Source organism: Talpa occidentalis, unplaced genomic scaffold (genome assembly GCF_014898055.3).
Source record: "Talpa occidentalis isolate TD23 unplaced genomic scaffold, MPIMG_talOcc4v2.1 talOcc4.4, whole genome shotgun sequence".
In the NCBI taxonomy this organism is placed as follows: domain Eukaryota; kingdom Metazoa; phylum Chordata; class Mammalia; order Eulipotyphla; family Talpidae; genus Talpa; species Talpa occidentalis.
In genome coordinates this window covers 58,719,101-58,739,017 of record NW_023604295.1, presented here as the reverse complement: position 1 = coordinate 58,739,017, position 19,917 = coordinate 58,719,101, and positions in this window count along the sequence as shown.

Sequence of the window (19,917 nt, the reverse complement as noted above, 5' to 3'; positions counted from 1 at the left end):
TTTACTGAAAAAAAGAGCTTTGTTGAGATTTAAGTCACCATAAAACCCACCAAAATTATATGGTAGTTTTTGAATATTCACAGTTGTGCAATTATTACACCTAATTTTAAAATATTTCATCACTCCCAAAGTAAATCTGTATCCATTATTATAACTATTCATCCCTCCCATCCAGCTCCACACAATCACTTATCTATCTAATGTTTTTAAAAATTTGATTTTTCTGAGCCTCCCCGGTGGCACAGCGGTTGAGCGCTGGGTTGAGAAGCTGCCCGCAGCCTCTGCAGCATCAGTTCGATCCCCGGCTGCTCTCCGGACACCGTAGGCAGGTCGGGCGGGTCCCACATGGTGCGCAGACCTCTCCTGCCCCCCATCACTCCCCTCAGCAGTGTACTTTGGTCCTTCTGCCTGCTTTGCTCCCCGCTCTGCTGAATTCTCTCACCCTCCCACGTTTCTGACTGTACCCAGTGCTTGTATAAATAAATAAATCTTATAAAAAATTTGATTATTCTGGATATCTGAATATTTTAATTTTAATATTTAAAAGATTATATCATACATGATATTTTAGGACTGGTTTCTAGCACTTAAAATGTTTCAGTGTTCATCCATATTGTAGAATGTATCAATACTTCATTCTTTAATTAACATTCAATTGTACAGATATCTCACACTTCGTGTATTCATTCATCAATTGGTGAACATTTATTTGAGCACCATAGGTATCATGAATACTACTATGAACATTTTTGTATATGCTTTTATATCTTCATATGTTTTCAGGTCTCTTGAAAATAAAACGAGTACAATTTGGAGGTTATAGCAACAATTTCTATGTAATGATTTTTAACCTTGAGAAATAACTGACTCTCATTTATCATTCAAAAATAGAGAAGATTTTAAAGTACAATAAAATACAATTAAAGCCTCCCTGGTGGTGCAAGGGGTTAAACACTGCACTGTGAAGCAATCCACAGCTTCTGCAGCACGAGTTCGATCCCCAGCCAGCCAAGGAGCAACCCACATGGCACAGCAGACCTCTCCTATCTTGCCTGCTGCTCCCCTCAGCAGTGTATTTCAGTCAGTCTTCCTGTTCTGTTCCCTGCTCTGTCTCTGGTGAATCCTCTCACCCCCCGCCATCTCTGGCCTGCACCCCAGCTCTTGTATGTATAAATAAATAAAAAAATGTTTAAAAAATGAAAAAATAATATACAAGCATGTATTCAATTATCTGTAAAAATGATCACTGTATATATATATTTTTTTCATATCCTCTGAAAACCCCACTATAAAGCTGTAAGAGAGTGATTCACATAAAGAGAATCTTAGTACAATTATGAAAATAATGTATAAAGGGTATGGTAATTTTCATAAATGTAAACATCTGGGAATGGAATGGGATTGGAGTTAATTTAATTGAGTTAGAAATATTGCATTGTGGTATCTATTGCATAATTAAGAGAAATTATAAGAAGGGTAGGATTTCTGAGACATTGTAATGGTAGACGGATTGCAGAATAGAGAAGGACTGTAATAAATAAATATGAGATCTGTTTACATATATAAAAATAGTAGTTAAGTCCTAGAAAAAAATATTCCCTGGGGAGTAAATGGAGATTGATAAAACAAGAGGTCCGAGGACTGAGCATTATATCATGCCAAGAATTTGGGAATGAAGATGCCCTAAATTCAGACAGATAAAATCAGTTACCAATGAAACCTGAGGGAAACTAGATAAAGGTAGATTTTACAACACAATTGAACAAAGAACTTCAAAGAACTACCAACTGTGTTATATGTTATTGAGAGATTGAGTAAGAGAATTGATGATGACTTTTGGTGTCACACAGGGATCATGAGTGAACTTGGGTGGTTCCAGTGGAGTGGTGATGAAAGTCTGATTGATGTGGTTTCGAGAGAAAATGGAACCATAAGGATGTAACCTTCCAAAATTTTGCTCCAAAGGGAAGCAAATAAATGGTGTCTAACCTGGAAGGGAACTGGTCGAGAAAGGGTTTTTATCTGTTTACTCTAAAAGATTATGTATGCTTTCATAATAAAGGAATTTATAAAATAGAGAAATAATAGTTGAATGAGTTCATCAAACAAGGAATAAAACCCTAAGAAAATGGGCTCTGGGTCACAAGGACAAAGGTTAATGATAGGTTGGAACACAGACTGACAAGTCATCTTGTCTAAAAATATTCCCTAAACATTGACCAAAAATCCAGATGGCAGTTTGTGGGCACATGTGGAAGGATGCTAGTAGATCTGACAGGTGAAGAAAATGCAATTTTATTTTTGATTGCTTCATTTTCTTATTAGTATAAGAAGTAAGATCTCAATTATGAGTCAGAGGGGAAAGGCCGTGTTGAAAATATAAGGCATGAGGAGAAGTGAAAACCTTGGGGAATGGGAGATTGAATGCACTCAGGAATAGAGTAGGTTTGCGATCAACTGAATTAAATGGTTAAGCCCAATGCTGGGCACATTGCAAAGACTCAATATTTGTGAAGAGTTTTATATCCTAAAATGTTTTCCTTGCCGTCACTTCTGGTATAGATCTACTATTCATATTAAACATCTAGACAACCACCTGCTCCTGAGATTTTGCTTATACATTTCTTCAAAGTCTAATGACTTTTAGTCCTTTTTATTTCAACCTACTGAGGCCTTACAACTTCAAGTTGCAACTCAAAACCTCCCCATAGTGAAACATTCTCTGTTTGCTTAAGCATCAGTTAATTTTCATTTCATTTATTACATTTTCATTCATTGTTGCAGGCAGGGTGAAATTCACTGACATAAGTTCTTTCATAGCACTAGTTTGATTAAAATCTGAAAGTGATCTGTGGAACATAAAATTGATTCCAGTTTCTATCACTATCCATAGTGGACCTTTCTCCACATTCCTCACTAGTTATATTTCTCTTTTCTGAACAGGAAGAACTTGTTCCTGCCTTAGAAATTTTGTAATTATTGTCCTCTCTACCCGCAACACCCTCTCCTGAATTCTTTTCATATGTAATACATTCGTATTATTTAGGCATTATTTCAAATGTCTATTTTTTTTTCAAAAAAAGTAACTTAACTATCCCATCAAATATTGCCTAGTTAAATCAACTTACTACAAAGTACATTTTTTTATTTTCTTGAAATTATTTATGAATTAACTATCTGTCCACTAGTATATAAACCCCATAAAGAGAAGATACCATATCTATCTTGTTATGTCTGCACAGAAAGTTTCCTGAACAGTGTCAGGAACTAGGACAAAATAGATTCTCTATAAACACTTATTTTAAAAAATGATCATTTCATGAACCTCTAATATATTTCATTTTCTTCATATACTATGAGTAAGCTTTTATATATGCCATGAATGAGCAAGCTTTTCTTAATAGTAGTGAATGAAATTAACTATATATAGTAGGTGAATTTTTATTTTTTTTAAATAATAAATTTTATTTTTATATTCCCCATGCAATTGCAACTCCCCCATTCTGACACCAATCCCTCCCCTCCCGCCCCCCACCCCCCAAAAAGTGTCTCTGGTTCATAGTTTTTTGTTGATTTTGATTTTCACTTTCTTATAGTTATTCATTTTCCTGGTCCCTTATTTAAGTTTTCTAGATTCCTGCTATGAGTGAGACCATCCGGTATTTTTCTTTTTCTTTCTGGCTTATTTCGCTGAGCATGAATTTTTAACATGTCCTTAGGTAGATCAGCAAAAACCTCTAGACTGAAGTTTGTTTGTTGTTGTTTTGATAACAGTGAAATCTGGACTGCTAGAGAGAAATCCCATTACAAGTTTTCCTAAAGACAACTCAATTTTTAATTTGACCTCAATGCAATATTAGTACAGTAGGCATACTTAGGGAAAAGCCTCAAACACCTCAGCAATTCAAACTCCTTGACATAAATAAACCCTCTGATCTAGGGGGAGACCTCCTTTAGGGTTGGTTAGACTCCCCCAAACAAACTCTTTATTGTCCTGAGTCATTAAACTGAAGCATCTTCTGGAATTTTCCATCCATCAGCTTCCAGAATCAGTGCCACATTTTTCTTTTAAGAAATACAGGACCAGAGATTTGGAAACTTCTCTGCATCTGACTATCTCTCCTAGATACTATCAATAAAGAAATCTTAATGGGTATAAAAACAAACACACCTGGAGGCCAACAAAGTCTCTCACTCCTCCTTTGTTTCTCTCTGGCTTCATGCCCAAAGTGCTCACAGTGCTGACCTCAGACTCAGCGTGTCACCTGAATTTACCTTTCCTTCTGTGATAATCAGAGGAATGTTTTGTTTATCTCTAACCATTTTTCATTCTCATAGCATCCTCATTGGACTTCCAAAATCCATAATGTGAATTTGGATATTTAGCTATGAAATATCTATTTTCTCTTCTTTCCTTCGTTCTCTTCTCCTTCCTTTTTTTTGCATATTTACTGGCCACTTCTATGTGCTGAGAATAGCAGTAAGCATTAAGGGAGATGGATGATCATGTGGGTATTTTGCCTTTCAGTTTACAGTTAAAAGAGAAGATAAATACAGACAATATCATATTATCTCTAATATGAATAGAGGCTGATAGTAGGAGTAGCTCCATCTGGGAAAAGACTTCAGAGGGAAATCTGCATCTGAGCAGGGCATGAGCATGCCTGGCCTCTGACTTAATTCTCTAGTTGTAAGAAGGGTTCATGTACCTTGTTAATGGATCTCAGGTAAAATTTCTTTCCAAGAACTTAAAACCAAGCACTTAATACCTCTTTGTAGGGAAACTAATAGGAACATGTTTTCCAGCAATTTGGCCAGTCTTTGTACAAATGTCAAAATCCTGAACATACATCTTAGCCAAGTAAAAGTAGTCATTATGATATGCATAATGAATTTTCTGTGATACTTTTGCATAATGACTTTTGTGATACTTTTTTTTGGTGACATTTTTTTTGTGATACTTTTTTTGTGATACTTTTTTTTTGTGATACTTTTGCATAATGACTTTTCTGTGATACTTTTCTGTGATACCTATTATCAAAAATGTAGACCCAGATTGTGAGATTCTTTATATGCTATGCTAAGTAAGTAATTTGGAATTTCTCCCTTAAAAAAACATCAAACTTACAGAGCTCTTTTGTTTTTTAGCTGTTCCATTGGTAATGGGTGGCAAGTTCCATTGGTAATGGGTGACAAAACATGTTTTGGCACTAATTGGTAATTTCAGTAGAAATCTAAGACTTAATAGGAATTCAATATGCAAATATTTTTTGAATTAATACATATATATTTATATACCACCTCTTGTTAGCCAAGTATTCTGTGCTTTGCCTTATATTCCATGTAAATTTGCTTTGTTTACTACTCTAAATCAGTATTCCTAAAATCTGTTTCTTAAAATATCTCCCCGGCCTCCCCAGTGGCACAGTGGTTGAGCACTGGGTTGCGAAGCCGCCCGCAGCCTCTGCAGCACCAGTTTGATCCCCAGCCGCCAGGTGAGGGTCCCACATGGGCCGCAGACCTTTCCTGCCACCCACTGCTCTCCTCAGCAGTGTACTTCGTCATTCTACCTGCTCTGCTCTCCACTCTGACTCTGATGAATTCTCTCACACTCCCGCACTTCTGACTGTACCCAATAGTTGTATAAATAAATAAATAAAATAAATCTTAAAATATCTCCCAACATGATAAGTAATATAAAATTCATCTTTCAAGCTTAATGAACACTATTCAATACTACTAATAACAAATACCCTTAATGTCTATGGCATTGTATTGTTTTCAAAAGGCTTTGATAATATATACCTCATTTCATCCTTACATTGAAATGAGGTATACATTACATTTACTTACAATCACTACTCCTATTTTACCAGGGAAAAAATTGAGTTCAAAAGAGGTTACTATCATAAACCAAGTTACACAGCTAGTTAGTGGCTAAGACAAGACTAGAAACAAAATCTCAACTCAGAAATTTCTCAATTAACGGGACTATATTCTTTACACATAATAATTACCATTTTTAGAGACTGTGTGTATGTAGGGTAAATGGAGTGAATCAGGCCTTTCCCCACCCTCCCATTTCTGGTCTCTACAGCTACCACCTACAATCTTACACTCCTTCTAGGTTGCATGGATGCCCAGGGCTGGGATATGGGGCACACATGCCTATGATTATGGACATAGGGGCCCAGGGAGCATTGATGTACAGTATGTAAGTGCAGACACCAGTGAGAGAGGTGAGGGATAAATGGGTGGCCTTACTCTGAGGGGAGCCTATGCCAGAGAGAATACCAGAGGTTGCTATCTCCCTGCTGATTGGTCTGTTCCCTGATTCAGCATGAAAGACTTGTAAAATCCACTGATGGCTCTAACACTCTATCTCCAAGAATTGACAATGAACCTACCCTGCCTAGGATGGTTGCTCAACACTATGATAAAGAAAATTTCATTTGAAGAAAAGATAGCTTGATCTTTGCAGAAGTCTGGTCTAGGCCAATGGATCTCAAATTGGTAGTGGGTTAATAGGATACAAAGAGATTTGAGAGAAAGTCATCACAATCACTTGGATCCTATTCCAGTCCTACCCAAAGGAAAAGCCCTTGATGGGCCCTGATAATTCTATTTTTATATCCCCTGGCTGATTATGATGATCAGACTTGTTCCAAACTGGGTGGCCTTGTTGATGCCTCTGATTATATATTTCAGTAAAATTCTTTGAATTTCTATTCTTTTCAGGAGTGGCTATTTTTCTTAGCCCATCTAAGAACACATTCATAATTTAGCTTCCAACCCATATTTAGTCTCATGACCAATGAGACAAATTGGAAGTCATGTAAACTTTTCTGTGCCAAAGCATATATTGTCAAATTTTACAGACATGCACTCTGAAAGCAGTAAGGCACTAGGAAATATAAAAAGGCTAAGTATGGTGCATTAACTTGTCATATGTTATCCTAGCAACCTGACCTGATGTCATATGAACAAATAGTATTCTACTGGTGTAATAAAAGTGTACAGAAACATGTGCTTTGCTTGTAGAGGCAATAGGAACAAACAAATTATTTGTACCAGCCAGACCTGAGTCAACTCCCTTTCTGACTTGGACCATATCAAACTATCATATTGCCAAATACCCTCTCTCATCCCATAGGGGAGCTGGAATTTACAGCACTGAGAGACTGCAGCTGGATCAGCAGATTGATTAAATATTTCACAGGTGGTCAGCAAATCTGGAAAGGTTGGGAGTTACCTTGAAGCCAAACACAAATGCTGGCTCTTAGTTACATGCATTTTCTGTACCTCTAACACCTGGATATTTGTTCCTTCCTGCAAGGGAATAACAACTGAACCAACTTATATTCCAAATCAAGTGACAGTATGTGCGGTAAGGAGAAATGTCAGGCTTTTCTGCCCTCCCGCCATCAGGATAGATGATGGATCCTTGCGGTCCTGAATGCATGCTTGATGGCGGGCACCTGGAATAGGGTGTGGGCATAGGTAGATGGTATTCATCTGGGCTGAGACTGGGCTTTTAATGGCAGCATCACGGGGACGCCAGCAGAAGCCAAAAGAGAAGCCAAGAAAGAAGGAGCAGAAGCCAAGAGAGAAGCAGAGAACGCCGGAGAGCCCAGATAGAGTGAAGACTTGCTGGAGGCTGGGAGGCCTGTCAGCCTCCCGGCCCCCAGCACCCGTGCCTGCTGTGTACCGGGTAAATCCCAATAAAAGACCTGCAAAAGCCACTGAGGGCTCTGACTCCTCCTTCACCCGGTCTGCTGGATCAGAAAACCTACACCATGTCTATTCCTGCCCCTACACAGTAATAGCAGAAGATAAATGAAAATTCTAAACTTGATTTCTATGCTCATACTACCTCACCCTCAAAAAAAATCACATAAAAGAACGTCATAAAGACTAAAACATTGATTATCTTGTAATACGTACGTCTGTCAGATGTTACTTTTTTTTTTTCCTGGAAAATCTATGGATTTTCAGATGTGTCATGAGAGAATCAGATGGTCGTTGGTTTATAACAGTACTCAAAGTGTTGTCTCTGCACATTGGTAAAATCAACATCACCTGGGAATTCATTAGAAAGGCAATTGACTTCCACTCTTTCTACAGTGTTTCTCAAACACTTAAGTCCTTCACAATTAGGTAGAGAGCTTGATAAAAGACAGATTACAACTATCTCCAGAATTTCTGATTTAGTTAATTTGGAGTAAAACACTATAATTTGCACTTCTAAGCTCCCAGGTGATGTTGAGGCTGCAAAGACCACACTTTGAGTACCAGTGTCAGAACTGTGGATTTCAACCTTAGCTAAACATGAAATAAACTAGGGGAGTTCTCAGGCCTAGGTTGCACCCAAGACCAATTATGATGGTTAATAGTGTGCATCAAATTGACCAGGTTATGGAGTGCGTGCGTGAGGGGATTTATGGATGAGATTAGTAGATGTTCCTTCCTAATGTGAGTGAGCATTGTCCATTTAGCTGAGGGTTTGAATAGAACAAAAGGTGAAGTGTTTATTCTTTTACTTCATGTCTACTTACTTAAACTGGGATATCAGTCTATTTCTGCCTTTGCATTAGGATTTATAGCCTTTAATCCCCTGGTACTTAGTCCTTTGGACATGAGCCAGAATTACACAACAGAAATCACCAGTTTGCAGAGAGAGATTATGGGACTTCTTAAGACTCCATAATCATGTAAGTCAAATCCTCATAACAAATCTACACACACACACACATACACACACACACACCTATTGTTCAGTTTCTCTGAGAAACTCTAAAATATAAATTAAATTAAATTTTTGGAATGGTGGATATTAGAACTCAAAAATCAGTAAAATTTAAATCTCCCCAGGTGATTTCAATATGTAATCATATTTGCAAACACTGAAGTGAGAAAAGACACAGTCATGAAAATGAAGAGTAAAGAATATCAGAACAGATAAGGAGTTGTAATTGAACCAGGTGTTTTTTGACATTTATTTTGTCCGTAAATACAATGTTTATCTTTCAGTTTACGTGTAGCTTTGTAGTTAGTAAATGCAACTCCCTGAATCCTGGTCAGCCTAACATATCTAGTTGTTCACACACAGCATGGTTGTGCGCGCACGCACAAACACACACACACACACACACACACACACACACAGAGAGAACCTCATGGAAGGAAGCATCAAATAAATTCCTCTGTTAACAAAATGGCTTGCTTCTAAAGCTGATTAAGTTATTATAAAAAGAGCTAGAGAGATTCCTTTAAATGTGTGCCACTAGAGCATGTCTTCTGTTTTTGTTCACCGTTACGTACCTCAGAACAGGGCATGGTGTAGAGTGCTCTTTCAGGAATTTTTTTAAGTAAATGAATGAATAAATGTATCTGAGATGCATTAGATCTTGAGTAGATGTTTCCAGACCTTTTGTGTGAGGATTTAATGTTCTTAAAAAGTGAGTTTTTCCTAGCTGAATGCTCTCCTACCTTCAACTTAAGATATCAACAATGCTTGGAATGGTACCTTTGTTATTTTATTGCCTTTTGGAAATATGCTGCTTATATGGAACAAAAATACCAAAAAAGCTCATGTTTTTCTTTCCTCTTTGTTTCATCCTGAGGAGTCATTCTTTGATTTGCTTTTTAGGCCACTATCTGTGAAAACAAATCAAACATTCATCATCTGCCATCTAACTCAAAGACATGGAACTAAATTGCTGAAAGGGGCTCTTTATATTACATTTTTCCTTTTGCAACAAAAACCACCCCACTCCAAGCTTTAAACACAATGCAAACCTAACATGACTATTTGAAAACTAAATGGATAGACTATAATAGCAGAACATACTGTTACCATCAGGTTCTCCCTTGACTTAGGAATACACAATTAGAAAAATAATTCTCTAAGAGCGGTTATAAGCTTTCTCCCCACAATTTCCAGAAACTGCTTTTATTATGGCATTTGCTGACTGTTTGGTAATTTCAGTGGAGACTCACATTGCCACTAATGTAAAAGGTTTGTCAGATTTTCCAGTGTGAACTTCATTGTGTTGAGTGTTTAAACATTTCCAACTGAGACTGCCTAAAATTCTTCCCTGCAAGTTTCCACCTGGAATGCATTTTTCAAAATATCAGAAATGGTCAACAAATCAATTTAGCATATTTCTCTCTCAAATTCAAAAATCAACTGAAAAATACAAATCCTGGCAATTGTCTTATGTTTGCCTCATCAGCCAAAGCACACAAGCTCATATGTGTACATCCACACACAAATACATAAATTTCACCTAAGTCTAAGAGGAAACACAAGGAGTAATAATTTTCCTGATAAAGAGGAAAACATTGTTTAAATTTTCCAGTGAACTTAATCCTCTCTCAGACCATGTGAGCACTGAAAATGTTTGCTTAGTGACAGTAATGTTTTTACTGAGAATACAAGTCATGAAAAAAGTCCCACAAAATCTGCTGTAAACATTTAGTAACAATTTGCTAACACAGTTTTATTTTAATTATCCAGTGTTCCATCAGTGGCCCTAATAGTTAGGCCTCTAACAGAGCACTGCTCCTTTAGAATAATCACAACCCTCTCTTAGAATGTTGCTTAATTCTATCTTCCCCAAATCTTAACTTCTCTGTCTAGTCCTTATTCACTTAATGGCAAGGTTAATACTGAATTTCCTATTGAGACAAACTTAATTCAAATTATGATAAATTGATGTAATATGTTGTTGTGATACATTGAAATACATTATAAATGCAGAAAAATAAACAGAAATTATTTTCTTGAAGTTACTTAAATTCAGTACTCCCAAAAGAAAGCAAAAGGGAAGATTTCTAAGAGTTCTCTCTAATTTTGGGTATCTGAATAGCAACTTAACCATTATTTTCATGTGCAATGTCTTAAATAGAGCACAAATTCTTTTAACTAATTACCCCTTTCACATAGTGTATTGAATGTATCATTTTACTGTGCTGTTTTGATACTTAGGACCCTAATGACCTTGGTGTATTCCAGAGATAGTTCCTAGAGATAGTAAATGACTTGCCTATACATGTACCTTTAATCTGTAAACTAACCAATCTGAAAAGTATGCCTCAACCACTTTCTTCCTTGGGGTTTCAGGGATCCCACACTCAGGACCACTATCCCCCTCCCTAGTAACACCAGGACAGTGCCAAATATCAAGGGGCAGCCGCTATGCTCCAGAGCCTGCCACATTTTTCAAGGTATGTAATCCTAAACCATTTACTCTATCTTGGCTTATTTTCCTGTGAAAACCACATTAAATAAGGCTCTTACCCAAGATCCAACCCCCATTCCTTCTACCTCATTGTGTTTCACCATGTGGTCCCCTCTTCTTGGGAACTGTGAGTAATAAATTATTTTTCCAGGGGTGTTTATATAATGATCTATTGGATTCATCATGTCTGAATAATAATAAAATCTACATTTAGGATATATGGTATAAAAATGTATGGTTAGGGCCTCCCCTGGTGGCACAGCAGTTGAGCGCTGGGCTGCAAAGCTGCCCGCAGCCTCTGCAGTGCCGGTTCGATCCCCAGCCACCGGCGAGGGTCCCACATGTCATGACAGACCTCTCCTGTCTCTCCCGCTGCTCCCGTTAGCAGTGTATTTCATCAGTCTGCCTGTTCTGTTCTCCACTCTGGCTCTGATGAATTCTCTCACCCTCCTGTGCTTCTGAATGTACCCAGTGCTTGTATAAATAAATAAATATTTTAAAAAGAAATAAAATAAAATAAAATCTGCTCACAACACATCATCCAAAATTTCATAAAATAAATAAATAAATAAAAATGTATGGTTAGGGTCAGAAGCAAATTCTTTTAGGTAAAGTAATATTGGACACTCATTAATTCAATAGCCTTTTTAAAAAGGATTTATTTATGCATACAAGAACTGGGGTACAGGCCAGAGGCGTGGGGAGTGAAAGGATTCACCAGAGACAGCGTGGGGAACAGAATAGGCAGATTGACTGAAATGCACTACTGAGGGGAGCAGCAGGTGAGTCAGGAGAGGTCTGCTGCGCCATGTGGGTATCTCCCTGGCTGGGGATTGAACTTGTGTTGCAGTGGCTGTGGTAGCTTCATAGGTTGTGTCTCAATGCCTGGTGCCACCAGAGAAGCCCTAATTCAATAGTTGTTTAGGGTCAAGATGTTCCTACTGGGATAAAATTATAGATAAGGAAGACATAATCTGAGTTTTTGAGAGATTTATACTCAACTGACATATGCAGATGTATATATAATGATGATCATACTAATCATAAGCCTTGCTAATTATAAGCTTCAGTGTTAAAGGTCTCCTTTCAGAAAGTTATATTTGAACTGCAAAAATAATGTTAAGTATTTGGTGTTGTCAATATTCTCTGAGTATCAACCTCTTTAGAGATCATCCCCATTATATCAATTAATCACTAAATAACAGTTTTCTTATTTATAAGACTGGAATTGAAATAATATCCTCTGAGGTATTGTGTTTAAAGTCCATAGAAAGTACTAGCTACCTATAGTTTCATCCACCGAGTCCCTGTTCTCATCCTTTACTTCTCTATGTGTCTTGCATTTAAGACCAATCTAACCAATATAGAAGCAGCTTCCCCTGTGCTTTTCACTGAACTTTCCATTTGGCTGATGCTAAAGCTTCAGACTGGATACCCTTGGGTTGGAGAACATGTGTTAAGTATTCCTTTAGCAGTCTGCCAAATTGATTCAATCGCACATTTTGGAACACTAGATTTCTATTTACCTGAAGTAAAACAGATCAGCAAATCATCTCTAATCAACTTGGTATGTGTGTAGCAAATATACTTAGAAACTTAACTAGATGACCAAAAAAAACAGCCAACATTTATGACCAAATACAACCATTAGGGAAATTGGTAGGTAACACATATAGCTCACACAGCACACCCTCTGATTCCATTCTATACACATAAATATGACTATTTTCTTATATTTGGATCCCCATTATAATTGCTGGAGAAAAGAGTGTTTTTATAAGGTGGATAACCTACTGCTATGTCAACACTTCTTAAAGAAATTATCAAGATAGTAAACTGAAAATCTTAAAAGACTTCACTATGCTTAAAAGCCAAACTTTTATTGTTGAAAAAAATATCAGTGGTAGTACCTTACAAAATTTATAAAATCATTAACAAATATGCCTTAATCGTCAGGTGAGAGGGACTGTTCTGGGTACCAGAGACTCAAAGATGAAATAAAAAAAAATGGCATTAGTAACATTGAGCTTATGATGGGTAAGATAATAAACAACCATGAAAAAATGTGAAATTGCCATCGTTAGTTATGATAACTAACAGTTAATAAGATCTAATCAGGAAGGAAAGATTCCCTTAGTATAAGACAGTTGAACTGACATGTTAACAAAGATTAGAAATTACCTGGAAAAGAAGAAACCATATTCTGTTACTTGCAAAAACTTTGGCAGAAATGGTGTGAGGTATGTAAGGAACCTAGAGAAAAAGAATACGACTTATAATAATAAGGAGAGCACAATATGAGATGAGCCTTAAGTGGTAGGTCCAAATCATCTATAGTTTTGTAAACCTTCTGAATGATTTATTGTTTATCTTATAAGCAATGGAAAAGCACTGACTAGACATAAACAAGTGTGTGATTTAATCATATTTGCATTTTTTTCAAAAGATCACTCTGGCCTCTGTGTGTGGATTTGATTTTAAAGGGGGAGGGGCAGAGGCAAGAATAGATCATTGTATACTATTGAGAAACTATTTTAATGCCCAGGATTTATATGGTGGTAGACTATATAAGGTATCAATAGGAAGGTTAGAGAGAAATGAACATAGCTGAGAGCTATTTAGGATGTAAGACTGGCAACATTACTTTTAGTATGGATAAAAATTGTTATAGAAAAATTCAAGGATAACTGGCAAGATTTCAGGCTTGTATAAATTATATTCAGTAAATGGAAATCATATTATCTGGAATTGTCAATATTTTAAGATGACTAGATTTGCAAGATGAAACAGATTATGATTTGATTTTGAACATGTTAATGTGAAAATGTCTTTGAGTCATTCCGGTGAAGATGTCTAGGGGACATTTAGATCTCATGCTCAGAGGAAGCATCTGGTCTGGAGATGAGTCATCTGTGCACAGGAATTAGCTGAAAGTCACTGTCAATATGAATGTATGATGAGAGTATAGAGTAAACAGTTAAGTAGAAGTAGGCCCAAATCTTTATGAACTCCAATATTTAGTACTGCATGAAGAAGTCAAAAAATCTCCAAAGAGGAAAGAAAATTACTAGAATTATACTAAGAAACCTAAGGATTGGGGCCTCCCCAGTGGCGCAGCGGGTTGAGTGCAGTGCTGTGAAGCTGTCCACAGCCTCTGCAGCATGGGATTGATTCCAACCCAAATGGCGCAGCAGACCTCTCCTGTCTTTCCCACTGCTCCCCTCAGCAGTGTTTTCAGTCCGTCTGCCAGTCTGCGCCCTGCTCTGTCTCTGGTGAATTCTCTCATCCCCATACCTCTGGCCTGTACCTCAGCTCTTGTATGCATAAATAAGTAAATCTTAAAAAAAAAAAAAAAGAAAGAAACCTAACGATTGGATACCTATAAATGTTATGAACCTAATTAATCCTAACCATAGACATCTTTTACACATGGATTTGGGACTTGTGAGTTCTAGGAGAAGCAGATAAGTTATTGTGTTATAGCTAGGGAGGCAGACACAGTACAATCAGGGAATATTTTTTTAGTAAAACTATTTTGAAAGCTATTTTAAGTTTACAGCAAAATTGAGCAAATGGTTAGAGATGTCCTGCTTACTCCCTGCCCTCAACATTCTTTAATGCTGTAAGTTTGTGAATTGCCTAAAAATTTTCCCAAGACAAAAGAATATAGATCTTCAAAGCCCCAGTAATTTGTTGAGATTTATTTTCTTATTCTAAACAAATAATCATTTTATCTACTTTTATATTTTATTTATTTTAATTTTTTTAAAGTGATCTCCCCCCCACCCAGTTATATAAACTTCACATTAAAACCTGACTCCATCCCTATAATAACCTCTTCAAATACTCAAATACTAGGGTATTTATTTGGCCAAGGTTTTCATTAATCTGTTATTTGCCTGCAACAATTTATAAATGACAACTTCCTCCAAATAGCAAATGAGTTTCTTATAAGCAGCCCTGCTATTCCTTACTACCTTGTTCTATCCTACCACCCTAAGGATTTATGTGGTGGTAGACTAGACTACAATTATAGGAAGATTAGAAAGAAATGAACACAGCTGAGAGATATTTAGGATGTAAGATGTAAGACTAGTGACATTCCTTTTAGCATAGATAAAAATGGTAACAGAAATTCAAGGATGACTGGCAGGATTTCAGGCTTGTGTGACTTATATTCACTAAGTGGAAATCATCTGGAATTATTAACATTTTAAGGTGTCTAAATTTATGTAATCTAGTAGAGACATGTAATTAGATGTTTCAGAGTAGACATAGTGAGACCATTTTCTATTTCATGTTATTGTAAAACAGAAATCATCACCATGAAATAGGCACTGAGTAAGCAAGTGGACAAATGTTCTCAGTCAGTTGATATAAACCAGACTTTGTCAAAGCTAGCCCACTGGGCATGTGAGCAAAGTGACTCAGAAAGCACAGATGGAGATTATGTATGTGTCCAACAGTATGGACTCCCACTTCCCAAAGCCAATCTAATCTTACTTCATAATATCCAACCCTTAAGAACAGAAGTCAATGCTGAGTCACCAGTATGGCACTACACCTTGAAAAGAACAAATGCCACTTGGTGGTAGTTTGTCTGTATCAGGTCATTTTTATCCTGGTTCATTGGTGCAGTGTTTGTCCTTATGGGGCTAGATAATCATTTTTGATGTGTGGGGTAGCAGCCAACACCAGGTATCTAGTTCAGGCACCTGTGCTTTAAAGAATACCTGGTCTTCAAATTAAACAGCATCTGATCATGGGACCTATTGGTAGCAAAGGAATTGTGAGATTTCACCCAAGTCAGATGAATCAGCTGATAATATATGCCATGCTGTTGAATTTAGTCAATTTCTGTAATAAGGGAATGTCCTTCTAAAGGTGGATTGGAAAGACCAGTTTGGAGCAAGCATTTTGAAAGGACAGGATATTGTCTATAGGGATGCAATACATTTTTAAAAGACTTCCATATGGAAGTGCACCTTTCAAAGGGAAAATATGCATACAGTATATCTAGGATCCAAGATATAGAAGTAGGACTGTCTCCATTTACTAATATTCATAGTAACACACTGGGAAATTTCATGATTATCTGCCTTACATTCTGCTTTCTACAGTGATAGATCCTGATGTCCAATAGGAGTAAATACTTACCAAGAGACACAGCCTGAGTCCCAGTTAAGTACAGAAAAAAAGCTGCTTTACACAATGGAAACTGGGGGAAGTATTTGTGTAACCAAGTGACCCACTTGGGTGCCTCCTGATACTCCCTGTCCTATTGTTATTGTCACCAAACATGTGAAGCAACCTCAAATTGAGAAGGGTATGACTACTAGTGTTCTCCCTATAGATATAAGGTTTACTCATGAGTCACAAAGTCCAGAATTGGTGATACCTGTAGCTTAAGGAATGAAGAATGGATAGTGAAAGAAAGAGAGAGCAACTGTAATAATTAGGTCTGTGTCTCATTCCACTGACTTTGTCACTTTTTATTTTCCTAACATCAGAAGTTCACAGGAACAATGTAGTAGCTACATTCAAATATGTGTGTGGGGAAATTGAGAAGGCTCAGGCACAATATCAGATTCTGATATAAATGTGATACAAAGTAAAGGAGGAATTAAAAGAGGTTTGGATGGAAGTGTCATGGATTGTCAGGTGGTTTGAGGAAAGTTCAGCAAAATTTGGGAGTCTTTGTGTCATAAATTTCTATCCATCAGAGTAGATTTGTATCTCCCTAATATGGGTCTAATTCCATATACCCTTGGCACCAAATCATTGGTTGAGAGCAGCCATTGAGAAGTGTTCCCTCAAAAACAACAGATTTCAAAGCAGAATGGCTGAGGTCATCAGTTAATTCCATATGATACAGCAATACCTCTATGGTATATTTATCTTAAAAAGATGAAAATTAATATGAAAAGATCTAGGTATGCCTATATTCATAGTAGCACAGAACTATCCACAATAGCCAAGTCACAGAACTAACCTAAGTGCCCTCTAACAGAGGAATGGATAAAGAAAGTATACAATTTATGCTCAATGGAATGCTACACAGTTATTAATAGGATGAAATAATGACTTTTGGGACAAAATGGATGGACTTTGAGGTGATTATCTTAAGTGAAGTAAGTCAGAGAGTGAAAGATAGTTATTGGATGCTTTCACTCATCTGTGGAATATAAATAACAACAACAACAAAAAAGTACACATGCAGAAATAAATCTTGGACTTACTGAAAGAATTTAATGATTATCAGAGGGAAAAGGGAGGAGGGAGGAGAGGATGGGGAAGGAAGGCAGATGGGGTATTGGCATCTGTGGTTTGGTGGAGGGTGAGTGGAACATGTGCACATACAGAGTAGAGAAAAGTTAACCCCAAAACTAAGCATTTTTTTTTTAATTTTTGATCATTAACATTGGCTATCTGAAAACATTTTCCCATTATCATCACAGTCATTTTTAATTTAAATCGTAATGGTCATTCAGAGCATAAAATTTAACTGACTACAGTATCATGATTCCTAGATAAACTATATAAGGATCATCATCTCTAGTAGTCTACTCAGAAAACACATAGTACTCTTTTCACATATCATCTTCTAGATTCAGTCAAATATCAATTCTGTCTGATTGTAACCTACAAAATACTCTTGATTTCTTCCTCTGCTTTCATCAGCTCTTAATTGAACTTCAGAAACAGACTTCTAATAGGTATTTCTAAATCTGGTCTCAGCTTTAGCACATTTGGAAAGTAGTTGTCTCTCTAATCTCTCCATAAATCAATGTAATTTCACTACTCTGCCAGAAAATATTAAATATTCTCTATCTTTAGCCTAATGTATAATGACTACCATTTCAGTTTCAACTCTTTGTTTCCCAGGATGAAGCAATGACAAAATTTCCAATACTCCCTATACATATTTCCTTTCATGCTTCTCCATGTTTTTAATGTATGCCATTCCTACTTTCTCCTTCACAAAAATGGGAGATGGATGATCCATCATAACTATCATTTCTTCTGAGGAGTTTCATAGGTAAAATTTGTTGCCCCCCCCAAAATTTATATGTCAAAACCCTAAATTCAATATAATAGTATTTGGAACAACAGTCTTTGGCACTCAGGTTAGATGAGGTTATGAAGATGGGGCCTTCATGGGGAATTATAAGAATAATAATAGAGAAAGACAGATTGTTCTTTTTGTCATGTGAGTACATAGGATACAGCAGAGATGCATCTGTAAGCAATCAAAAGGACCAAATCAACCAGAACTTTAATCTTGGACTCCCCTGGCCACCAGAACCATAATAAATTAATGTGTGTTGTTAAAACGCGCCCAGTGTATAGCATCTTGTTTAAGCATTCCTAGCTGACTGATAAAGGACCAATGCCCAAGGCACAATTGCAAATGACCAATTTGTATCAGGGCATACTTTTGGCAGAATTTTTGGGGAAGTGTGATTAGACAGGCAGAGATCAGGGTCAACAAAGATATCAATGGTATAACTGATAAAGAAGTTTATCATTGTTGTATATGGCAGAGTGAGTACAGTCAGGAATAGGGGTCAAGGCCATATGAACAGAAAGACAGGTTGATGTTTAGTAAATGAAGTCCAGACCAGAGCTGCATACTAGAACAATGTTAACATGGCAACAGCAATTGTTCCTAAGGGCCCTTGTGATCTGTCTAGGATTTCACTAAAGCACTTTATTTATAACTCATGATGGTCTCTCTTATCTGCCCCACTTTGGGAAAGGGAAGAAGGGGAAGGAGTACATTGAGAGCTCAGATTAGGATCAACCTTGATGTTATATGTCAGACTAAGAGGAATATAGTCTGAAGCCTAATTACTATATGACCCCATGGGAATGCTATAAAGAACAAATAGCCCCAACTTGAAGCAACTGCCATCTCTTTCAGGCAGTCTTGATTTAAAGAGTTCTCTTAGCATGAAGGAACCATGGTAAGTGTTCCCTTCCTATGATAAATGACATATCAGTATAGACAATACTCTGAAAAAAGGGGAAGTTCTCAGCAAAGAGTCAGCACCCTGAGACAAAGGAATGGGAGCTCTAGCCTAGCAAAAGAGCACAGAGGGAGAAGGGAGCTATCACTGGAAGACTGTCACATCTTACATGAGTAGAGGCACACTCATTATTTTCTTTTAAGTTCCCAAACTCCAGTCAAAACACATCAGTAGTTGTTCCGCTATTCAGTTCTCCCCAGTTACTTCCATCCACCCTTTGTCTTTATAGCCAATTTTATAACCTTTGGCCAAGTCCTGCTCCTTTTGTTTCATTTCCATTGTAATAGAAATGCAATTAACAGGATGCTGTTCAAAAATGCTAGGCATGTTTTGCTGCCGGTGACTTCAAGTATTCCCCATAAATTTCAGGATAATGGAGAGAGAGAGAGGAGAGAGAGAGATGGATAGACAGACACATGCATGCATGCATACATACTTACATATATACATACATACATACATACATGCATAGATCATTAATGATTTGTCATCATTCTGTCTTTACCTCCAATATTCACCCTACCTTGCACTTTTTATACAGCAATATCTAGTTACCCATAACTCTCTGAAAATGACTTCTCTCAGGTCTTTGGATTCAGCCTGAAATTCACTCTGACCAACCTTAGATGTGTCTCATATCAAAA